Below are 18,945 nucleotides of genomic sequence, written 5' to 3'. Positions count from 1 at the left end.
TACCTTGGGTTCTTAGAAAACTAGCATATGTTCCTTTCTTCCTATTTTAAACTCAAAAATACATGGGTAAATCTTATATTTTCACTACATAAGCCCATGCTTAACTGGTACAGTTTCTAAGATCTCAAAAATTCTTTTTACAATGTCTCAATTTAAACTGCTTACAAATATTTTTCAAGTAGTGAAATTAGCAAAGCACAAAAGTAGATATACAGTAGATTGACAAAATCATGGGGCAACATCTGCTGATCCGCAAATCAGTAACTGTATTTGCACACCAACTCTCCCCAGGTTTGTCCTGTTGACCAGGAGATGTCAACACTGTAGTCTTTCACATTGATGATGTAATAAAAGTAATTTTCAGGGGCCAGCATATATGGGTGCCAGTTCCCACATGGACACAGGGGCCCAAACATTTGGACCATCTTCCACTGCTTTCCCAGGCGCATTAGCATGGAGCTGGATCAGAAGCAGAGCAGCCAAGACTCAAAATGGCATTCCAATATTGAATGTATCAGTACTTCATTCCTTTTTATGACTGAATAATATTCCATTATATGACTGTTGCACATTTTGTTGATCTGTTCATTGTTGGGATAATTGAGTTATTTCTACTTTTTGAATATTGGAAATGGTACCACTACAAACATTCACATACAAGTTTTTGTGTAGGCATGTGCTTTCAGTTCTCTTGCGCAGATATCTAGGAGTAGAATTGCTAAGTCCTCACTACCTCTATGTTTAATATTTTGAGGAACTTATAAATTGTTTTTCCAAAGTAGCTGTGACAATTTACATTTCTACAAGCAATGGCTAGGAGTCCTGGTGCCTCCACGTTCTGATCAATATGTATTCCTATCTGTGTTATTCATCATACTGATTCTAGTCACTGTGAAGTGGTATCTCATACTGACGCTGAGCATCTTTTCATGTACTTAGTAGCCATTCCTGTATCTTCTTTGAAATGTCTGTTCCAATCTTTTACACATTTTAAAAGGGCTGTCTTCTTATTTAATTGGAAGAGTTCCTTCATATTCTAGATGCAATTTCTCTATCTGATACACGGTATACAAACGTCTTCTCCCAACATGGTAATTATTTTATTTTCTGAAAGCACACAAGTTTTGAACTTCGATGAAGTCCAACTTACCCAAATTTTGTATTATAGATCATGCCTTTAGTGTTGTATCTAAGAAATGTTTGCTTAACCTAATGTCTTAAAAAGTTTTTTCTATGTTTTCATCTAAAAATTGTATTGTTATAAATCTTACATTTAGGTCCCTGATCCCTTTGGGTTTTTGTGTGTGTGTGAATGTCATTAGGTAAAGGTCTAAGTTAATCTTTTTGTGTATGGCTATCCAGTCCCAGCACCATTTTTGAAAATACTATCCTTTCTCCAATATTTTTCTTAATACATTTATAGAAAATCAATTGATCGTGAATATAAAGATTTATTTCTGGACTCCCAGTTTTGTCCCATTGACCTAAATGTCTATGTTTATGCCTATGTAGCATTTTTTTAATCAATGCAGTTTTATGTGATGTTTTGAAATAATATGAAGAAGAGAAATGCTTCAATTTTGTTCTTCATATGATTTTGTAAAAAAGATTTATTTAATTATTTGAAAGAGACAGAGTTACAGAGAGAAGGAGAGTGAGAGAGAGAGAGAGAGAGAGAGATTGATTTTCCATCTGCTAGTTCATTCCCCAAATGTGACCCTGGCCAAAGCCAGAAGCCTGGATTTCTATATGGGTCTCCCATGTGGATGGCATGGGCCTAAGCACTTGGGCCATCTTTTGTTGCTTTCTCAGGCCATTAACAGAGAAAATGCATATGGAATGAAAGTGGAGCAGACAGGACTCATCTTATATGGGATGCTCATGTCACAGATGGTGGCTTAACCCACTGTGCCACAATGCCTGCTCCTTTTCCTTTTTTTTTTTTTTTTTTTTTTTTTTTTTTTTTTTTTTTTTTTGACAGAGTGGACAGTGAGAGAGACAGAGAGAAAGGTCTTCCTTTTTGCCATTGGTTCACCCTCCAATGGCTGCCGTGGCCGGTGCGCTGCTGCCGGCGCACTGTGCTGATCCGAAGGCAGGAGCCAGGTGCTTATCCTGGTCTCCCATTGGGTGCGGGGCCCAAACACTTGGACCAGCCTTCACTGCACTCCCGGGCCATAGCAGAGAGCTGGCCTGGAAGAGGGGCAACTGGGACAGAATCCGACGCCCCGACCAGAGCTAGAACCTGGTGTGCTGACGCCACAAGGCGGAGGATTAGCCTAGTGAGCCACGGCGCCAGCCTCCTTTTCTTAATTTTAAAAATTATTTTGACTACTCGGGAGCATTTGTACTTCTGCATATAAGTCTTAGAAACAGCTCTTTAATTTTTTCAAAAAGCCTGTTGAAAATTTCATAGATTGTGTTATAGCTATATAGCAATTAAGGGATATTTGACATTTGCCAATATTTAGACTTCTGATCCAAAAGCATAGAATGTTTCAGTTTTTTAGATCTTTAATTTCTCTCAGCCAGCAATGAATTGTATTTCTCATCCTACAACTTTTAAACATTTTGTTAATATTTATAAATATTTTATTATTTTGCTTGCTATTGTGAGTGTTATTGTTCTGTTCATTTCATTTTAAAATTGCACATCGCTATTTCACAGAAATACAATTGAACTTTGTAGTTTGATGTTTGTATCCTGCAAATTTGCTAAACTCATTTGTTAGTTCTAAAAGATTTTTTTGTGTATTCCTTGGGATTGCCTACATATCACATCAGGTCATCTGGAAATAGAGTTTTACTTCTTTTCTAATATTGGTGACATCTTTCTTATTTTTTTTTTTTTTGACAGGCAGAGTGGACAGTGAGAGAGAGAGACAGAGAGAAAGGTCTTCCTTTGCCATTGGTTCACCCTCCAATGGCCGCCGCGGCCGGCGCGCTGCAGCCGGCGCACCGCGCTGATCCGATGGCAAGAGCCAGGAGCCAGGTGCTTTTCCTGGTCTCCCATGGGGTGCAGGGCCCAAGCACCTGGGCCGTCCTCCACTGCACTCCCTGGCCACAGCAGAGGGCTGGCCTGGAAGAGGGGCAACCGGGACAGAATCCGGCGCCCCGACCGGGACTAGAACCCGGTGTGCCGGCGCCACTAGGTGGAGGATTAGCCTAGTGAGCCGCGGCGCCGGCCAAGGTGACATCTTTCTTTTCTTGCCTTACTGTCCTGGCTAAAACCTTCAGTAAAATACTGAAATAGAAGTGATAAAAGCAGGGACTGGTGTTGTGGCACAATGGGTTAAACTACTGCCTACAATGCCTACATCCCATATGAGTACCAGTTCAAGTCCCAGAAGCTCTGCTTCTTTTTTAAAAATTTTTATTCATATAAAGAGGACATATTTCATGTGTTTCATAAATACAGCTCTAAGAAGATAACCATACTTGCCTTCATCCCTGTCTCAATCTCCTCTCCTTCATTTCTTTTTATTCTTTTCATTTTTCAATAACATACTTTCAATTTACTTTGTAATCATAAGCTTAATGCACCAGTAACCATAGTGTTCAATAAGTAAAAATTAGAAAGATCACTGTACCACTGGAATATAGATAAAGGTTATAAACAATAACCAAATCATAAGATATCAGTTTTACTCTTAGACACTCAATTAATTTTTGTACTCTACCTCATATCAGAGGAAGCATGATATTTGTCTTTTGGGGACTGGCTTATTTCACTAAACATAATGGTCTCCAGTTTTTGCCTTTCAAATAAATAAAAATAATAAATAAAACTTTTTTAAAAGTTTATGGAAGGCCGGCGACGCAGCTCACTAGGCTAATCCTCCGCCTGTGGCACTGGCACTCCAGGTTCTAGTCCCGGTTGGGGCACCGGATTCTGTCCTGGTTGCTGCTCTTCCAGTCCAGCTCTCTGCTGTGGCCCGGGAGTGCAGTGGAGGATGGCCCAGGTCCTTGGACCCTGCACCTGCATGGGAAACCAGGAGGAAGCACCTGGCTCCTGGCTTCGGATCAGCACAGCCCACCGGCTACAATGCACTGGCTGTAGCGGCCATTGGGGGGGTGAACCAATGGAAAAAGGAAGACCTTTCTCTCTGTCTCTCTCTCTCTCACTGTCTAACTCTGCCTGTCAAAAAAAAAAAAAAGTTTATGGAAACACACTGTGGGAAAAAAAACTTCATGGAATTCAAAAGTTTTTACACTACAATGAACTTACCTCTTTAAAGTTTTTGCATTTGACTGGCAAAAACAGAGCTCTCATTTGCTGGTTCACTCCCCCCAAAAGCCCACAATACCCACGGCTGGGCCACGCTAAAGCTGGGAGCCAAGAACTCAACCGATGTCTCTTAGTAGGTGATAGGAACCCAATCATTTGAACCAATAAACAGTGCCTGACAAAGTCTGTGTTATCAGTAACATGGAGTCAAGACCAAGAGCCGGATGTCAAACTCAGATACTCTGATGTGGGACATGGAGATCTTAACTGGTATCTTTAAGCACTAGGCTAAGCCCCTACTCCACCATCCACTCACGTGGGAAATCCAGATGGAGTTCCAGGATCCTGGGTTTGGGCTGGCCCAGCCCCAGGCTGTTACAGCCATTTGGGAAGGGAACCAGTGGATGGAAAATTTTCTCTCTCTCCCCCTCTCTCTCTCTCTAACTGTGCCTTTCAAATAAATAAAAAGTAAAATTTCTTTAAAAATCAATTAAGATAATAAAAGAGTAAAATATGTATTTATTGTTATTTTACCTAATTACCTTAGCTGTGCCCTTTATTTCTTCATATGGGTTCAAGTTACCACCTGGTGTCATGCCTTTTCATCATGAAGATTTCTTTTACAATGTTTTGTAAGAGAGATCTGTTAGCAATGAATTCTCTCAGTATTTGTTTAACTAGGAATATCTTTATGTCATCTTCATTTTTTAAAATAGAATTGATAATTTTTGCTTCTTTTAACACTTTAAATGTCATCCTATTGATTTCTGGCATCCATGCTTTCTGATAGAACAGATGCTATTATTACTGTTTCTTTTGTGATTCATTTTTCTTGTTGCTTTAAGATTGTCGTTGTCTTTCAACAGTTTGTCTATGCTGTGTAGGGGTGGGCCTCTTTCAGCTTATCCTACTTGGAGTTTGTTAAGCTTCTTGGAAGTGTAAATGTTTCTGCCATATCTGGGAGTTTTCAACCATTGTTTTTTTGAGCCTTTTTTCTGTCCTTTTCTCCCTCTCTCCTCTACTCTTACTTCCATTATGCCTATGTTACTTTGTTTAATTATGTTCTACATTTCTTTCGTAAAGATTTATTTTATTTATTGGAAAGGCAAAGTTCACACACACACACACACACACACACACACATACAGGCAGGAAAGAGAGCTAGAGAGAGTCTTCCATTCACTAGTTCTCTCCCCAAATGACTACAACAGCAGGGGCTGGGCCAGGTAGAAGCCAAGAGCCAAGAACTCCAACTAGGTCCTCACATGGGTAGTAGGGGCTCAAGAACTTGGCACATCTTACTCTGTCTTCCCAGGCACATTAGCAGGGAGCTGGATCCAAAGCAGAGCAGCCAACACTCCAACCAGCACTCATATGGGATGCCAGCATAGCAGACTGCAGCTTAACCAACTGCACCACAGAACAGGCCCTTGTATATTTTTCTCCACTCTTTTTAGTCTGTGTTATTCAGATTGCATGTCTCTATTGATCTGTTGGCAAGTTCATTGATTTTTTTTTCTTTCAGCTGAGATCTGCTTTTGTACTATTCTAGTGAATTTCTTTATTCGGTTATACTTTCAACTCCAGAATTTCCATTTGATTCCTTTTTATAATTTCCATTTTCTGTTGATATTCTCTACTTGATGAAGCATTGTTGTCCTGTGTTGTCTTAATTTATAAAACATGGCTTTCTTTACTTTTTTGGATATATATTTATATACATAAATATAGATATAGATATAGATATAGATATGGCATTGCCTAAAACCTCCATTACAATATGGCACCTGGCGGATGTTCGAGGGGCGTGTCTGCGGCTGCTGCGGTTAAGCTACGTAACATCAGACCACCGGCAGGGATAGGTCTGCTTTAGTTCCAGACACGTGGACAGTGCATGATCCCTATACTTTGCTTAAGATGTCCCTGTGCGTGGTCCACCCACGCCTGCATGCATGACCTTTTAGCTGATTGGCTCCCCTACTGCACATGTCTTTCGTAAGCTTTATAAGCCTGTACACTTCCTCAATAAAGTAGTTCCTGCTTCGACAGAACTCACAGGTGCTTGCTTCGGTGTGCTTGACCCGTCGACCTTACCTGTTCGCCTTGTCGAGGAGTGCTTGTACTGTCTCCTGCTGGTCAGGGGCCAGCCTCAGGCTTAAGACCCCAACATATATACATATATATATGAACTAGTTTGAATTTTTCTTAACCAAGTCTGACATGTGATCCCCTTCAGAGACAGTTTCCATTAACAAATTTTTCTTTCTGTGTATGGGCTACACTTTCCTGATTCTTTGCTTGTCTCATAATTTTTTGTTGAAAATTGAATATATTTTAGATAAAATATTGTACCAATTATTGATTATGCTCTCTTCTCCAGCCCTGCCCCTGCCAGGAGATGCTACTTTTGTTGTTAATGTTGTTGTTATTGTTTGTTTCTATGTTTAGTGAGTTGCCTGGACTAATTTTTTTGTACAAGAATTATTTTATTTATTTGAAAGCCAAAGTTACAGAGAGAGATAGAGGTGTTCCACCTGCTGGATCACTCACAAATGGCCTTAATGGCCAGGACTGGCCCAGGTCAAAGCCAGGAGCTTTTTCTAGGTTTCCCACATAAGTGCAGGAGCCCAAGTACTAACCCACTGCACCACAGCGCTGGCCCCTAGCCAGAGATTTTAAATGGAGATTGGCAGAATGAGACAACTATAGAAGGTTTTGAAAATACTGACATATTATTGGGGGATCTGGAAATCTGTGTGTATATGCCAGGATAAGAACATGCTAAGGAAAGACCAGAGAGGGCCCCAGTTATCTACCCACTCCCAATTGAGAAGGAGGCTCTGCATAAGCAGAAAGTGGAATCTAAGACAGAGCAATTCACTGCCTGAACTTTAAGTGCATGCTTCAAACCCCAAATCATCTTAGCAAAAGGTGAAAGTTTTAGGGGCTCAAGGTCTTTAAGCACAAGCTATTTAACACTGATCAAATGTATTCATTGAACTCTAAGCAATGCTGACCCAGTGATGACTCCTAGGAAGCCCTCTTACTCTGTTTGGGCTGCTAAAACAAAAAGACTGAGTAATTTATAAACAAAATAAGTGTATTGCCCCAACTTATAGCTGCTGCAAAGTTCAAGATCAAGACACCAGTAGATTCATAGTGTCATGAGGGCTTGTTGTCCACTTTGAAGAGAGTGCCTTCTTGCTAAGTTTTCACACTAAAAGGGCCGAGGGCTTCCTCAAGCCGTTTATATTAGGCACTAATCTCATTCACGAAGGTGGAGCCTCATGACCTAATGACCTCATCTCTCAACAACATCAGCTTGGGTATTAGGTTTCTTTCTTTCTTTCTTTCTTTCTTTTTTTTTTTTTTTTTTTTTTTTGACAAGCAGAGTGGATAGTGAGAGAGACAGAGAGAAAGGTCTTCCTTTTGCCGTTGGTTCACCCTCCAATGGCCGCCACGGCTGGCGCGCTGCGGCCGGGGCACCGAGCTGATCCGAAGCCAGGAGCCAGGTGCTTCTCCTGGTCTCCCATGGGGTGCAGGGCCCAAGCACTTGGGCCATCCTCCACTGCCTTCCCAGGCCACAGCAGAGAGCCGGCCTGGAAGAGGGGCAACCGGGACAGAATCTGGCGCCCCGACCGGGACTAGAACCCAGTGTGCCGGTGCTGCAAGGCGGAGGGTTAGCCTATTGAGCAGCGGCGCTGGCCTAGGGTATTAGGTTTCAATATATGAATTTTGGGGAGAGGGTATAAGCATTCTTAGCAGTAGTCAAACTTAAAAATAATGAAGATAAACAACTGACTAACTTCAGTAGTTGTTCTGTAGGGAATACAGACACTATAGGATTATTCCACAAGGGGTGGGTTAAGCCACTGCCTGTGATGCCAACATCCCATGTGGATACCAGTTTGAGTCCTGGCTGCTGCACTTCCAATCCAGCTCCCTGCTAATGCACCTGGGAAAGCAGCAGAGGATGGCCCAAGTCCTTAAGCCCCTGCACCCTTGTGGGAGAAAGAAGTTCCTGGCTCCTGACTTTATTCTGGCCCAGCCCTGGTCATTATGGCCATTTGGGAGTGAACTAGCAGATGGAAGATTTCCCTTTGTCAGTGTGTGTGTGTGTGTGTGTACTCTGCCTTTCAAACAAAGAAAATAAAATATTTTTTTAAAAAAAAGTCATTGGCTGTAGGGGCAGGTGTTTGGTGCAGTGGTTAAGACACTGCTTGGAATACTCATATTCCATAACAAAGTTCCTGGGTTCAAGTCTTGGTTCTGCTTCAATTCCAGCTTCCTGCTAATGTGCACCTTGGGAATAGCAGATGATAGACAAAGTAGTTGGATCCCTGCCACCCATCTGGAAGATCCAGAATGAGTTCCTGGCTCTCAGCTTTGGCCTAGCCCAGCCCCAGCTGTTGAGGGCATTTTAGGAGCGAGATCACAGATGGAAGATTTCTGTCTATCTCTGAAACTGTCTCTGTCTCTCTGCCTTTCAAATTAATAAAAATTTTTAAAAATAAATAAAACTTTTGTTGGTTTCTAACTTGTTAAACCAGTACTATAGCCTTGGGCAGAAATAATAATGGACTTTGCTTTTTTTTTTTTTTTTTACAATAGTCACTACTATTTTTCAACAATGCCACTGGGCATTTGGACTCCAGTACAGCTCCAGATCAGGTCAGTCACCTCCAGCTAGCAGCCAGGCAAATGATCTTTATAGGTAGTGTGCAACAGATTTAAATTGGTCAAGGACTGGCTGAGATTGGAGCAGATCTGATTTAAATATTCCACTGTTTGGGGCCAGCATTGTGGTGTAGCAGATTAAACTGCTGTCTGCAATGCCGACACCTCATTTGGGCACTGGTTCAAGTCCTGGCTGCTCCACTTCTGATCCAACTCTCTGCTAGTGCACCTGGTATAGTAGTGGAAGATGTCCCAAGTACCTGGGCTCCTACACCCATGTGGGAGACATGTATGAAGCTCCTGCCTCCTGGCTTCAGTGTGCCCCAAGCCTGGCTGTTACAACCATTTGAGAAGTAAACCAGCAGAAGGAGATCTCTCTCTCTCTCTCTCTCTCTCTGTCTCTCACTTTCAAATGAATAAATAAATCTTTAAAAAAGATTCCATTGTTCTTAGGAGGTTCAGTAGTTTTTCCTGAATAAATGCTTTTTAGCTTATTGTGTGGCTCTGGTTAATGTTCAGAGTTTTGAAATAGTTGCTTAGCATTGACTTTGGGCAGACAGAAGTTCCCAACATCATCACTACCTAAATTATAGATTTTGTTTCATTTTGGGTTATTTTGTTAACTCTAGTTATTCCTCTACTCGAAATCTTACTTTTTAATTGACAAATAAAATCATATAGACTTATCATGTACAACATGATGTTTTGAAAAATATATACATAGAGGAATGGCTAAACCTAGTTAATTTACATACACAATACTTTACATTTTTGTTGTGAGAATGCTTAACATGCACTCTTTTAGCATTTCTCAAGAATACAGAATTGATGCTATGAACCATGCCTTAGACTTCTCTAATATTTTTTACATGGCCTGGTATAGTGTGAAACAGAGATCAGATATGCCTGAAAAGCTTTTTGATCAATTTAAAAGTACTATAGATTATTACATCCAGTAGGGAATTGATACATTTCACTGCACAAAAATGTAGAAATCATGTCTGACTGAATGCTTCTTCTACATCTTCCTCTCGAGACATTACATTATACCTTTGACAATGGCCTACAGGTCATTCTGATGTACAGTCTCAGCTGTGAGCCATGGATTTATATGCTATGCTTATATTCTGCTTTAGAGTTAACAAAGCACTTTCTTATCAAAGATCTCAATGATCCTTAAAACAACTCAGTGAAGAAGGCAGGGAAGACATGTATCTCTATTTTATATTTGATAAAAATTCAGAAGGCTAACATACATAAAATTAGTCCTGAAACCAGATTTTTCTATCACTTTGACTCTTTCATCAGTCTCTTTCCTGAACAATTTTATAAGGTTCCATGTAAAGATGATAATGAGAAATAGTAGGCAGCAAGATAGTGACCGAGCAAGATGCTTCAATGACCATCTCCCCACAGAGGCAGCAATTTAAACAGCTGTTCACCGCTCAAGCCAACTGCACAAGTACTAAGGAAACCAAGGGAGAGACCGTAGTGCTTGGTTTTAGAATAATGATGAGATACAACACATTGAAGAAAGTGGGAAGGAAAGACTTTCCCATGTCACCCCCCCCTCCAGCTCCAAGTAGTACAACATGGAGAGAGGTGCCTTGTTTCCTGCTTGGGAAAAGGGGAGGGAATTAGTCCATACCTTACACTTGAAACCCAATACCAGTGCTGCCACTGTAAAATCTAGTGCTGGACAGGGCCCCATGGCCCCTTTTCCCAGGCTAGTACCTTCAGACTGAGCTTTCGGACTCTCCTAAGATAGGTAGTCTAGAGGTTTCTTCTGCCACCCCTCCCCAACTGCCGTGATTCCAGCTGCTGGGGAGTAGAGCCAGGACTGTAATCTGAGTGTCCTACATTGGAGTTCAGTGCTAGACTGGCACCAGACAAAGCCCAAGGCCTCTATCTCCAGGTCGGAGCTCACAAATAGATCCTCTAGACTTGCCAGTGCATCAGTGAATGAATACCTGTGACCGGGTAAGACATTTTAGCATATATCACTGCCAGCCTCATGTGAGTCTGGCATGCACCCCTGACACCGCACAAGGCTGGTAACTGTGAGATCCCGGTGGAACTTAGCATCAGCCTGGGTGGCCAAGGGACTGCCTCCACCAACACACCACCAACCTCAGGAAGATAGTGAAGAATAAAACTCTGGGGCCAGCGTTGTGGTATAGCAGGTTCAGCTACTTCCTGCAACACCAGCATCCCATATCGGTGCTGGTTCAAGTGCCAGCCGTTCCACTTCCCATCCAGTTCCCTGCTGATGTGCCTAGAAAAGCAGCAGCAGATGTCCCAAGTACTTGGGTCCCTGCCACCCAGGTGGGAGACCCTGTTGGAGTTCCAGGCACCTGGCATTGGCCCCAGCCATTGTAGCCATTTGGGAAGTGAACCAGCAGATGGAAGATCTTTGTCTGTGTGTGTGTGTGTGTGTGTGTGTAACTCTGGCTTTCAAATATATAAATAGGTATTTTAAAAAAAGGAAAGAAAGAAAAGAATTGTCTTGTATTTAAGGAAAAAATTATTTCAACCATAAGAAAATAAGATGGGAAATGCCTCTTGGGTCTCAGTGCCAGGCTGCCAAAACTCAACACAGGGGTTTGGTGTTGTGGCATAATGGATAAAGTAGCCACCTTTGATGCCAGCATCCCATGTGGGTGCCGGTTAGAGTTCCAGATGCTCCAGCAGCGGGAAGATGGCCCAAGTTCTTGGGCCCCTGAACCCACATAGATCCAGATGAAGTTTTTGGCTCCTGGCTTTGGCCTGGCCCAGCCCTGGCCCATTTGGGGAGTGAACCAGCAGATGGAAGACTGAATTCTCTAACTCTCTCTCTCTCTCTCTCTGCCTTTCAAATAAATAAAATAAATATTTTTTAAAAACCACAGGGCTAATGCTAACAGTGTCTATCTTCAGGCCAGTATCTGCATATGGAAGCTCTGGACCTGTCCCCGTGTCAAGTGGAGACACATGGCCCCAGTTGATCAGACTTACATCCCATCCAACCCCAGGAAGAGGCCTGCAAGGATGAGTGACTTCATTTTTTAATGTAATTTTGTATATGCTGCTAATTTACCAACCTTCTAAATATTAGGAAAGGACCTAGGGGTTTTTTTTTTTAAGATTTATGTTTTACTTATTTGAAAGCTATAGTGACAGAGAGAAGGAGAAATAGTGAGATCTTCCATCTGCTGGTTCTCTTCAAATGGCTGCAACAGTCAGGGCTGGGCCAGGCCAAAGCCAAAAACCAGTAATTCCATCTGGATCTCTGATGTGTGGCAGGGGTCCAAGCACTTGGGACATCTTCTGCTATTCTCCCAGGCACTTTAGCAGGGAGATGGATCAGAAGCAGAGCAGCCAGGACTTGAACTTGTGCTCTGATATGGAATGCCAGTATTACTAATGCTCTGATATGGAATGCCAGCATCACAGGCAGCAGCTTAGCTCACTGCACCACAACACTGGCACTTGGACAACTTCTTTGTAGACATTCCTCCAGATCATTCTGAACAAACCAACTGCAGATTTGTGACAAATCTGGGGTTGGGGCACCCTCTAGTGCTCAAATAGCAACAATACACCAATAGCACAGTCGCAGCAAACTTCTATGTATGGCACCATCTAGTGCTGAAATAGCAGACGTAGCCACTGGCTCAAAGAAAATAGAGTGCTTAGAATTTCCGGACTGATAGCCACAAATAAAGCAAATTATGAAGACTTGAAAAAACGCACAATCCTTCAATGCCAAGATGATTCCATATGCCAACAAGCACCAAGAAATTCTAGGGAAGCATGACTTTTCTCACCTAGTAAAGTAAGATGCCAGAAATCAACCAGAGAACAGATGACATCTGAAAATTCTTGGATGTAAAATTCAAAATAACAATTTTGAAAGAAACACAACAAACCTCAAGAAAGAATACAGAAATAATTCAATATTCTAACAAACTTAACAGAGAGATGGAAGTAATTTTAAAAATCAAACGGAAATCTTTGACCTGAATAGTACACTCAGAAAACTTAAATATGTGATAGAAAACATAATAGCCTACTAGAAAAAGTACAGTTATCTTCTTAGAATTGTATCTATGAAATACATGAAATCTGTTCTATTTATATTAATTAAAATTGGGGAAAAAAGATAGGCTTAAGGCAATTCTTCAAACTGAAAGAAAGAGATGCTAGTGAGTAACAAGGAAATTTATTGGTAATAGTAACTATGCATACAAATTCAGAATGCTCTAATATTTTATACCAGTTACATAAAAATTCATACCTTTAGTATAAAGACTAAAAACTAAAAACAATTAAAAATAATTTAATTAATGTGTTATCAGGGAATATAGAAAGAAGTAAAATGGAATATTCGAAATTCAAAATGTGGGGAGGAATGGAGTACAAGTGTAGAATTTTCTATTTTAAAACTTTATTTAAGGTATACAAATCTCATGTATTTCATATATACTGTTTTAGGAACATAGTGATACTTCCCACCTTATCCCCCCACACACACTCTATCCTTCTTCCTCCTCCCTCTCCTATTCCCACTATTAATTTTTACAAAGATCTATTTTAGTTCACTTTATACTCATAAGATTAACCTACGCTAATTAAAGAGTTCAACAAATAGTATGAAGAAAAAAAAACTTGCTCAACAGTAGAGACAAGAGCAGTAAACAACCATTGAATCTCAAAATGTCAGTTTCACTCAAGTACATTACATTTTAGGTACTCTATTAATTACCCTACATCAGGGAAAACATACAGTATCTGTCTTTTGGAGAGTAACTTACTTCACTAAGTATAATGGTTTCCAGTTGCATCCATTTTATTGCAAAAAACAGGATTTCATTTTTTTATCACTTAGTAGTATTCTGTAGTGTATATATATCATAATTCCTTTATCCAATCATCAGTTGATGGAAATCTGGATTGGTTCTATATATTAGCTACTGTGAATTGAGCTGCAATGAACATGAGGGTACAGATAACTCTTTCATATGCTGATTTAATTTTGTTTGGGTAAATTACCAGGAGTGGGATTGCTGGATCATATAGAAGATCTATCTTCAGCTTTCTGGGGTATCTCCATACAGTTTTCCACAATGGCTGCGCCAGTTTACATTCCCACCAACAGTGGATTTAGGGTACCTTTCCCCCCACATCCTCACCAGCATATGATGTTTGTTGATTTCTGTATGAAAGCCATTCTAACTGGGGTGATGTGAAACCTCATTATGGTTTTGATTTGTATTTCCCTGATGACTAGTAATCCTAAGCACTTTTTCGTGTGTCTGTGTCCATTTGAATTTCCTCTTTTGAAAAATGGGTATTCAAATCCTTCACCCATTGTTTAACTGGATTGTTTGTTTTGTTGTTGTTGAATTTCTTGAGCTCTTTATAGATTCTGGATATTAACCCTTTATCAGTTGCATAGTTTGCAAATATTTTCTCCTATTCTATCCGCTGCCTCTTCATTTGGCTGAATGTTTCTTTTGTAATGCCGAAGCTTCTCAATTTGATGTAATCCCATTTGGCAATTTTGGCTTTTACTGCCTGTGCTTCTGGGGTCTTTTCCAAGAAGTCTTAGCCTATGCCAAAGTCTTGCAGAGTTTCTCTGATGTTCTCTAGTATTTGATGGCATTGGGTCATAGATTTAGGCCCTTGATCCATTTTGAGTGGATTTTTGTGTAAGGTGTAAGGTAAGGGTTTTGTTTCATATTTCTACACACAGAAATCCAGTTTTCCCAACACCATTTCTTGAAGAGACTGTCTTTATTCCAGGGATTGATTTTAGCTTCTTTGTCAAAGATAAGTTGGTTGTAGATGCGTGGATTGATTTCTGGAGTTTCTATTCTGTTCCACTGGTCTACATGTCTGTTTTTTGCCAGTACCAGGCTGTTTTGATTACAACTGCCCTGTAGTATGCCTTGAAATCTGGCATTGTGATGCCTCTGGCCTTGTTTTTGTTGTATAAGATCACTTTAGCTATTCAGGATTTATTGTGTTACCATATGAATTTTAGCATTGTTTTTTCTAGATCTGAGAAGTATGTTGGTATTTTCATTAGGATTGCACTGAAACTGTAAGTTGTTTTTTTTTTTTTTTTGACAATATGGACATTTTCATTATATTAATTCTTCCAATCCATGAACATGGAAGATTTTTCCATTTTTTTGTGTCTTCTTCTATTTCCTTTTTTTTTTAATGTTTTGTAACTTTCATTGTACAGATCTTTGCTGAGACTTACTTTATGCCTAGCAAATGATCTGTTCTGGACATAGTTCCAGGCACTGATGAAAAGAATATATATTCTGCAACTGTGGGATGAAAGGTTCTGTAGATATCAGCTAGGTTCATAGTGTAGATTAGCTCTGCTGTTTCTTTGTTGATTTTCTGTCTAGTTGATCTGTCTAGTTGATTGATGAAAGTGGGGTATTGAAGTCCCCTATTACTATTGTATTGGAGTCTATGTCTCGCTTAAAATCAATTAACTTTTGTTTTAAATAGCCAGGCATGCTGTAATCAGGTACATATACATTTATTATAGTCACATCTTCCTATTAAATTGATCCCTTAATCATTATATAGTACTCTTGTTTGTCTCTTTTAACAATTTTTGTGTTAAAGTCTATTTTGTCTGATATTAGGATGGCTACACTTGCTCATTTTTGTTTGACTTTAGCATGGAATGTGTTTTTCCATTCTTTCACTTTCAGTCTGTGTATCTTTGTTCATGAGGTGTGTTTCTTGTAGGCAGAAAATAGATGGGTCTTGTTTTTAATCAACAGCCAGTCTGTATGTTTTAACTGGAGAATTTAGGCCATTTACAGTCAAGGATACTGATTTTTTAAATTTTTTATTTATTTATTTGAGAGGTAGAGTTAAATATGGAGAGAGGGAGAAACAAAGAGAAAGGTCTTCCATCCACTGGTTCCCTTCCCAAAATGGCCAGAGCTGGATTGATCCAAAGCCAGGAATGCAGGTGCAGAGGCCTAAGCACATGGGCCATCTTCTACTGTTTTCCCAGGCCACAGAGGCAAGCTGGATTGGAAGTGGAACAGCTGTGACTTGAACTGGCATTCATATGGGATACTGACACCACAGGAGGAGGCTTAGCCTGCTGTGCCACAGCATCAACCTCAAGGTTGCTATTGATAAATAACAACTTGGCCTTGTCATTTTTCTGTAAATATTCCTATTGTTTGCTTTGGATTTCCTTTGTAATTTTACTGGGAGATTGTCTGCCTTCACATTCTTTAATAATGATGACTGTCTTTCTGTGCTTTTGTGTGCAGCACATCCTTAAGCATCTTTAGTAAGATGGACCGAGCAGTGGCAAATTCTTTCAATTTCTGTTTGTTATGGGAGATCTTTATTTCACCTTCATTCACAAATGAGAGCTTTGCAGGGTATAGTATTCTGGGCTGACAGTTTTTTTCTCTTAAGACTTGGACTATGTATTTCCACTCTCTCCTAGCCTATAGGGTTTCTGATGAGAAGTCAGCTGTGAGTCTAATTGGAGACCCTCTGAAAGTAATCTGGCGTTTCTCTAGTGCACATTGTAGAATCTTTTCTTTATGTTTTACTGTTGAAAGTTGACTACAATGTGTTGCCATTTATTTATTTATTTTTTTTTTTTTGACAGGCAGAGTGGACAGTGAGAGAGAGAGACAGAGAGAAAGGTCTTCCTTTGCCGTTGGTTCACCCTCCAATGGCCGCCGCGGCACACCGCGCTGATCCGATGGCAGGAGCCAGGTACTTCTCCTGGTCTCCCATGCAGGTGCAGGGCCCAAGGACTTGGGCCATCCTCCTATGCACTCCCTGGCCACAGCAGAGAGCTGGCCTGGAAGAGGGGCAACCAGGACAGAATCCGGCGCCCCGACTGGGACTAAAACCAGTGTGCCGGCGCTGCAGGCGGAGGATTAGCCTAGTGAGCCGCGGCGCCGGCCCGACTACATGTGTCATGGTGAAGATCTTTTCTGGTCATGTCTGTAAGGAGTTCTATGTGCCTCATGTACTTGGATGTCCCTTTCTTCAAATTAGGGAAGTTTCTGTAATTATCTCACTGAATAGGCCTTCTAATCCATTCTCTCTTTCCACACTTTCTGGACCTCCTAAGACCTATATATTGGGTCATTTGATAGTATCCCATAAATCTCCAAAACTGTTTTTAATTTTTCTAACTTCTTCTCTCTCTCTGTTTTTGTGTGTGTGTGTGTGTGTGTGTGTGTGTTTGTGGTTTTTTTGTCTGACTGAAAATCTTTCAAAGATTTGTCTTCTAGCTTGGATATTCGTTCTTCTGCCTTATCAAGTCTGTTGTTAGGGCTTTCAACTGTATTTTTTATTTGACATATTGAATTCTTCATTTCTTTTATTTGAGTTTGTTTTCAAAATCTCAATTTCATGTGTGATCTTTTCATTCATGTCATGTAAAAATATTTAAATAGTTTCTCTCAGCATTCTTAGTTTTATCATCACTTCCTCCATTTTGGCTTCCAAAATCATGTGATTCTTTCAACTTACTCCTACTCTAGGTTCTAGCATAAGGGACCACCTGCTGGGCAACTTCCAGTTGCTCTTCAATCCAGGAGGCATGGAATTCAATGCACTCTTGTCAAACTGTGGCAAAATCTCTTTCAACACCACTATAGGAATTAATTAGATTATCAACTAGTAAAACCAGGCCATAGGGGCCGGCGCTGTGGCGCAGTGGGTTAATGCCCTGGCCTGAAGCGCCGGCATCTCATATGGGCTCCGGCTCTAGTCCCGGCTGCTCCACTTCCAATCCAGCTCTCTGCTATGGTCTGGGATAGCAGTAGAAGATGGCCCAAGTCCCTGGGCCCCTACACCCGCATGGGGGACCGGGAAGAAGCTCCTGACTCCTGGCTTCGGATCAGTGCAGTTCCGGCCGTTGTGTCCAATTGGGGAGTAAACCATCGGATGGAAGACCTCTCTCTCTCTCTCTCTCTCCTCTCTCTGTGTAACTGACTCTCAAGTAAAAAAATAAATAAATCTTTTTTTAAAAGGCCATAGAAAGATGTGAAATAAAGTAATAGTGCTGTCTGAAGCTGATGGAGTTGCACACCACTCCGATGACTTCTTTTATGTTTGCAGAGGTCCAGCATGTCTGCTCTGAATAACCTCAAATTATTCATGGTCTTCAGCTGGTCTCCTAAATGAATGATAAAACTTTCTTCTAGCTTTCTCTATTCCTCACAAATCCTTCCAATTGCTTCTACAGATTCTCTGAACTGACTTGGTTGACCTTTTATTTCTTAACTGAAAGAGATGTTGAGATTTTTTAGGTCATGGTGAAGTTTTATCAACCATTCCTAATATTATTGTTTTTGTCAGCCCCTACCTTAGAAATTTATTCTCCTTGGGAAATAACATCTCTCTTTTCTACTGTTACCTCCCATCTTTGAATATTGGTTTGTTAAAATTTGTATTATATCATCCCTGTACACTTGCTATAGGAGACTATTCACTACCTTTTCTGGGAGACATTTGATTTTGATATGGGCTTGAGTTATAACAGATACAAGCCTTAATTAAGCATACAAGTAAGATCTTCCCTATCTATTTGTCATAGCAAAGTTAAAAATCACTGAAATTTTAAAAAATTGTAAAAGAATAGAGCAGGCATTTGGAGCAATGGTTAAGATACTACTTGGAATGCCCACACCCCATATCAGAGCACCTGGGTTCAAGTCCCAGCTGTGCTTCCAATCCAACTTTCTGATAATGCACACTCTGGGAGGCCATACATGATGGCTTAAGTAGTTGGACCCCTGTCACCAATGTGGAAGACCCAGACTGGGTTCTGGGCTCTTGGCTTCAGTCTGGTCCAACCCCAGCTGTTGTGGGCATTTAGGGAGTGAGCCAGCAGACAGAACATATCTCTGTCTTCTCTCTGTGTGTGTGTGTATGTGTGTGTGTGTGTGTGTGTGTCTCAAGAACAGCAGTGAATAAAAAATTGAAGAAAATACACATTAATTTAATGGGCTAAAAAAAAAAAAAAACAAGACACAACTTAGGAG

The 18,945-nt window shown here is 40.6% G+C and overlaps 1 pseudogene; it reads right to left on the bottom strand.

Moving 5' to 3' along the window:
- Positions 1–17,330: 17,330 nt before the first annotated feature.
- On the bottom strand, positions 17,331–18,246 carry LOC127487937 (ferry endosomal RAB5 effector complex subunit 3 pseudogene; annotated as a pseudogene).
- Between the last annotated feature and the right edge of the window lie 699 nt (positions 18,247–18,945).

This window comes from Oryctolagus cuniculus, chromosome X, assembly GCF_964237555.1.
Source record: "Oryctolagus cuniculus chromosome X, mOryCun1.1, whole genome shotgun sequence".
Lineage (NCBI taxonomy): Eukaryota > Metazoa > Chordata > Mammalia > Lagomorpha > Leporidae > Oryctolagus > Oryctolagus cuniculus.
This window is presented reverse-complemented; position numbering and strand designations above follow the sequence as displayed.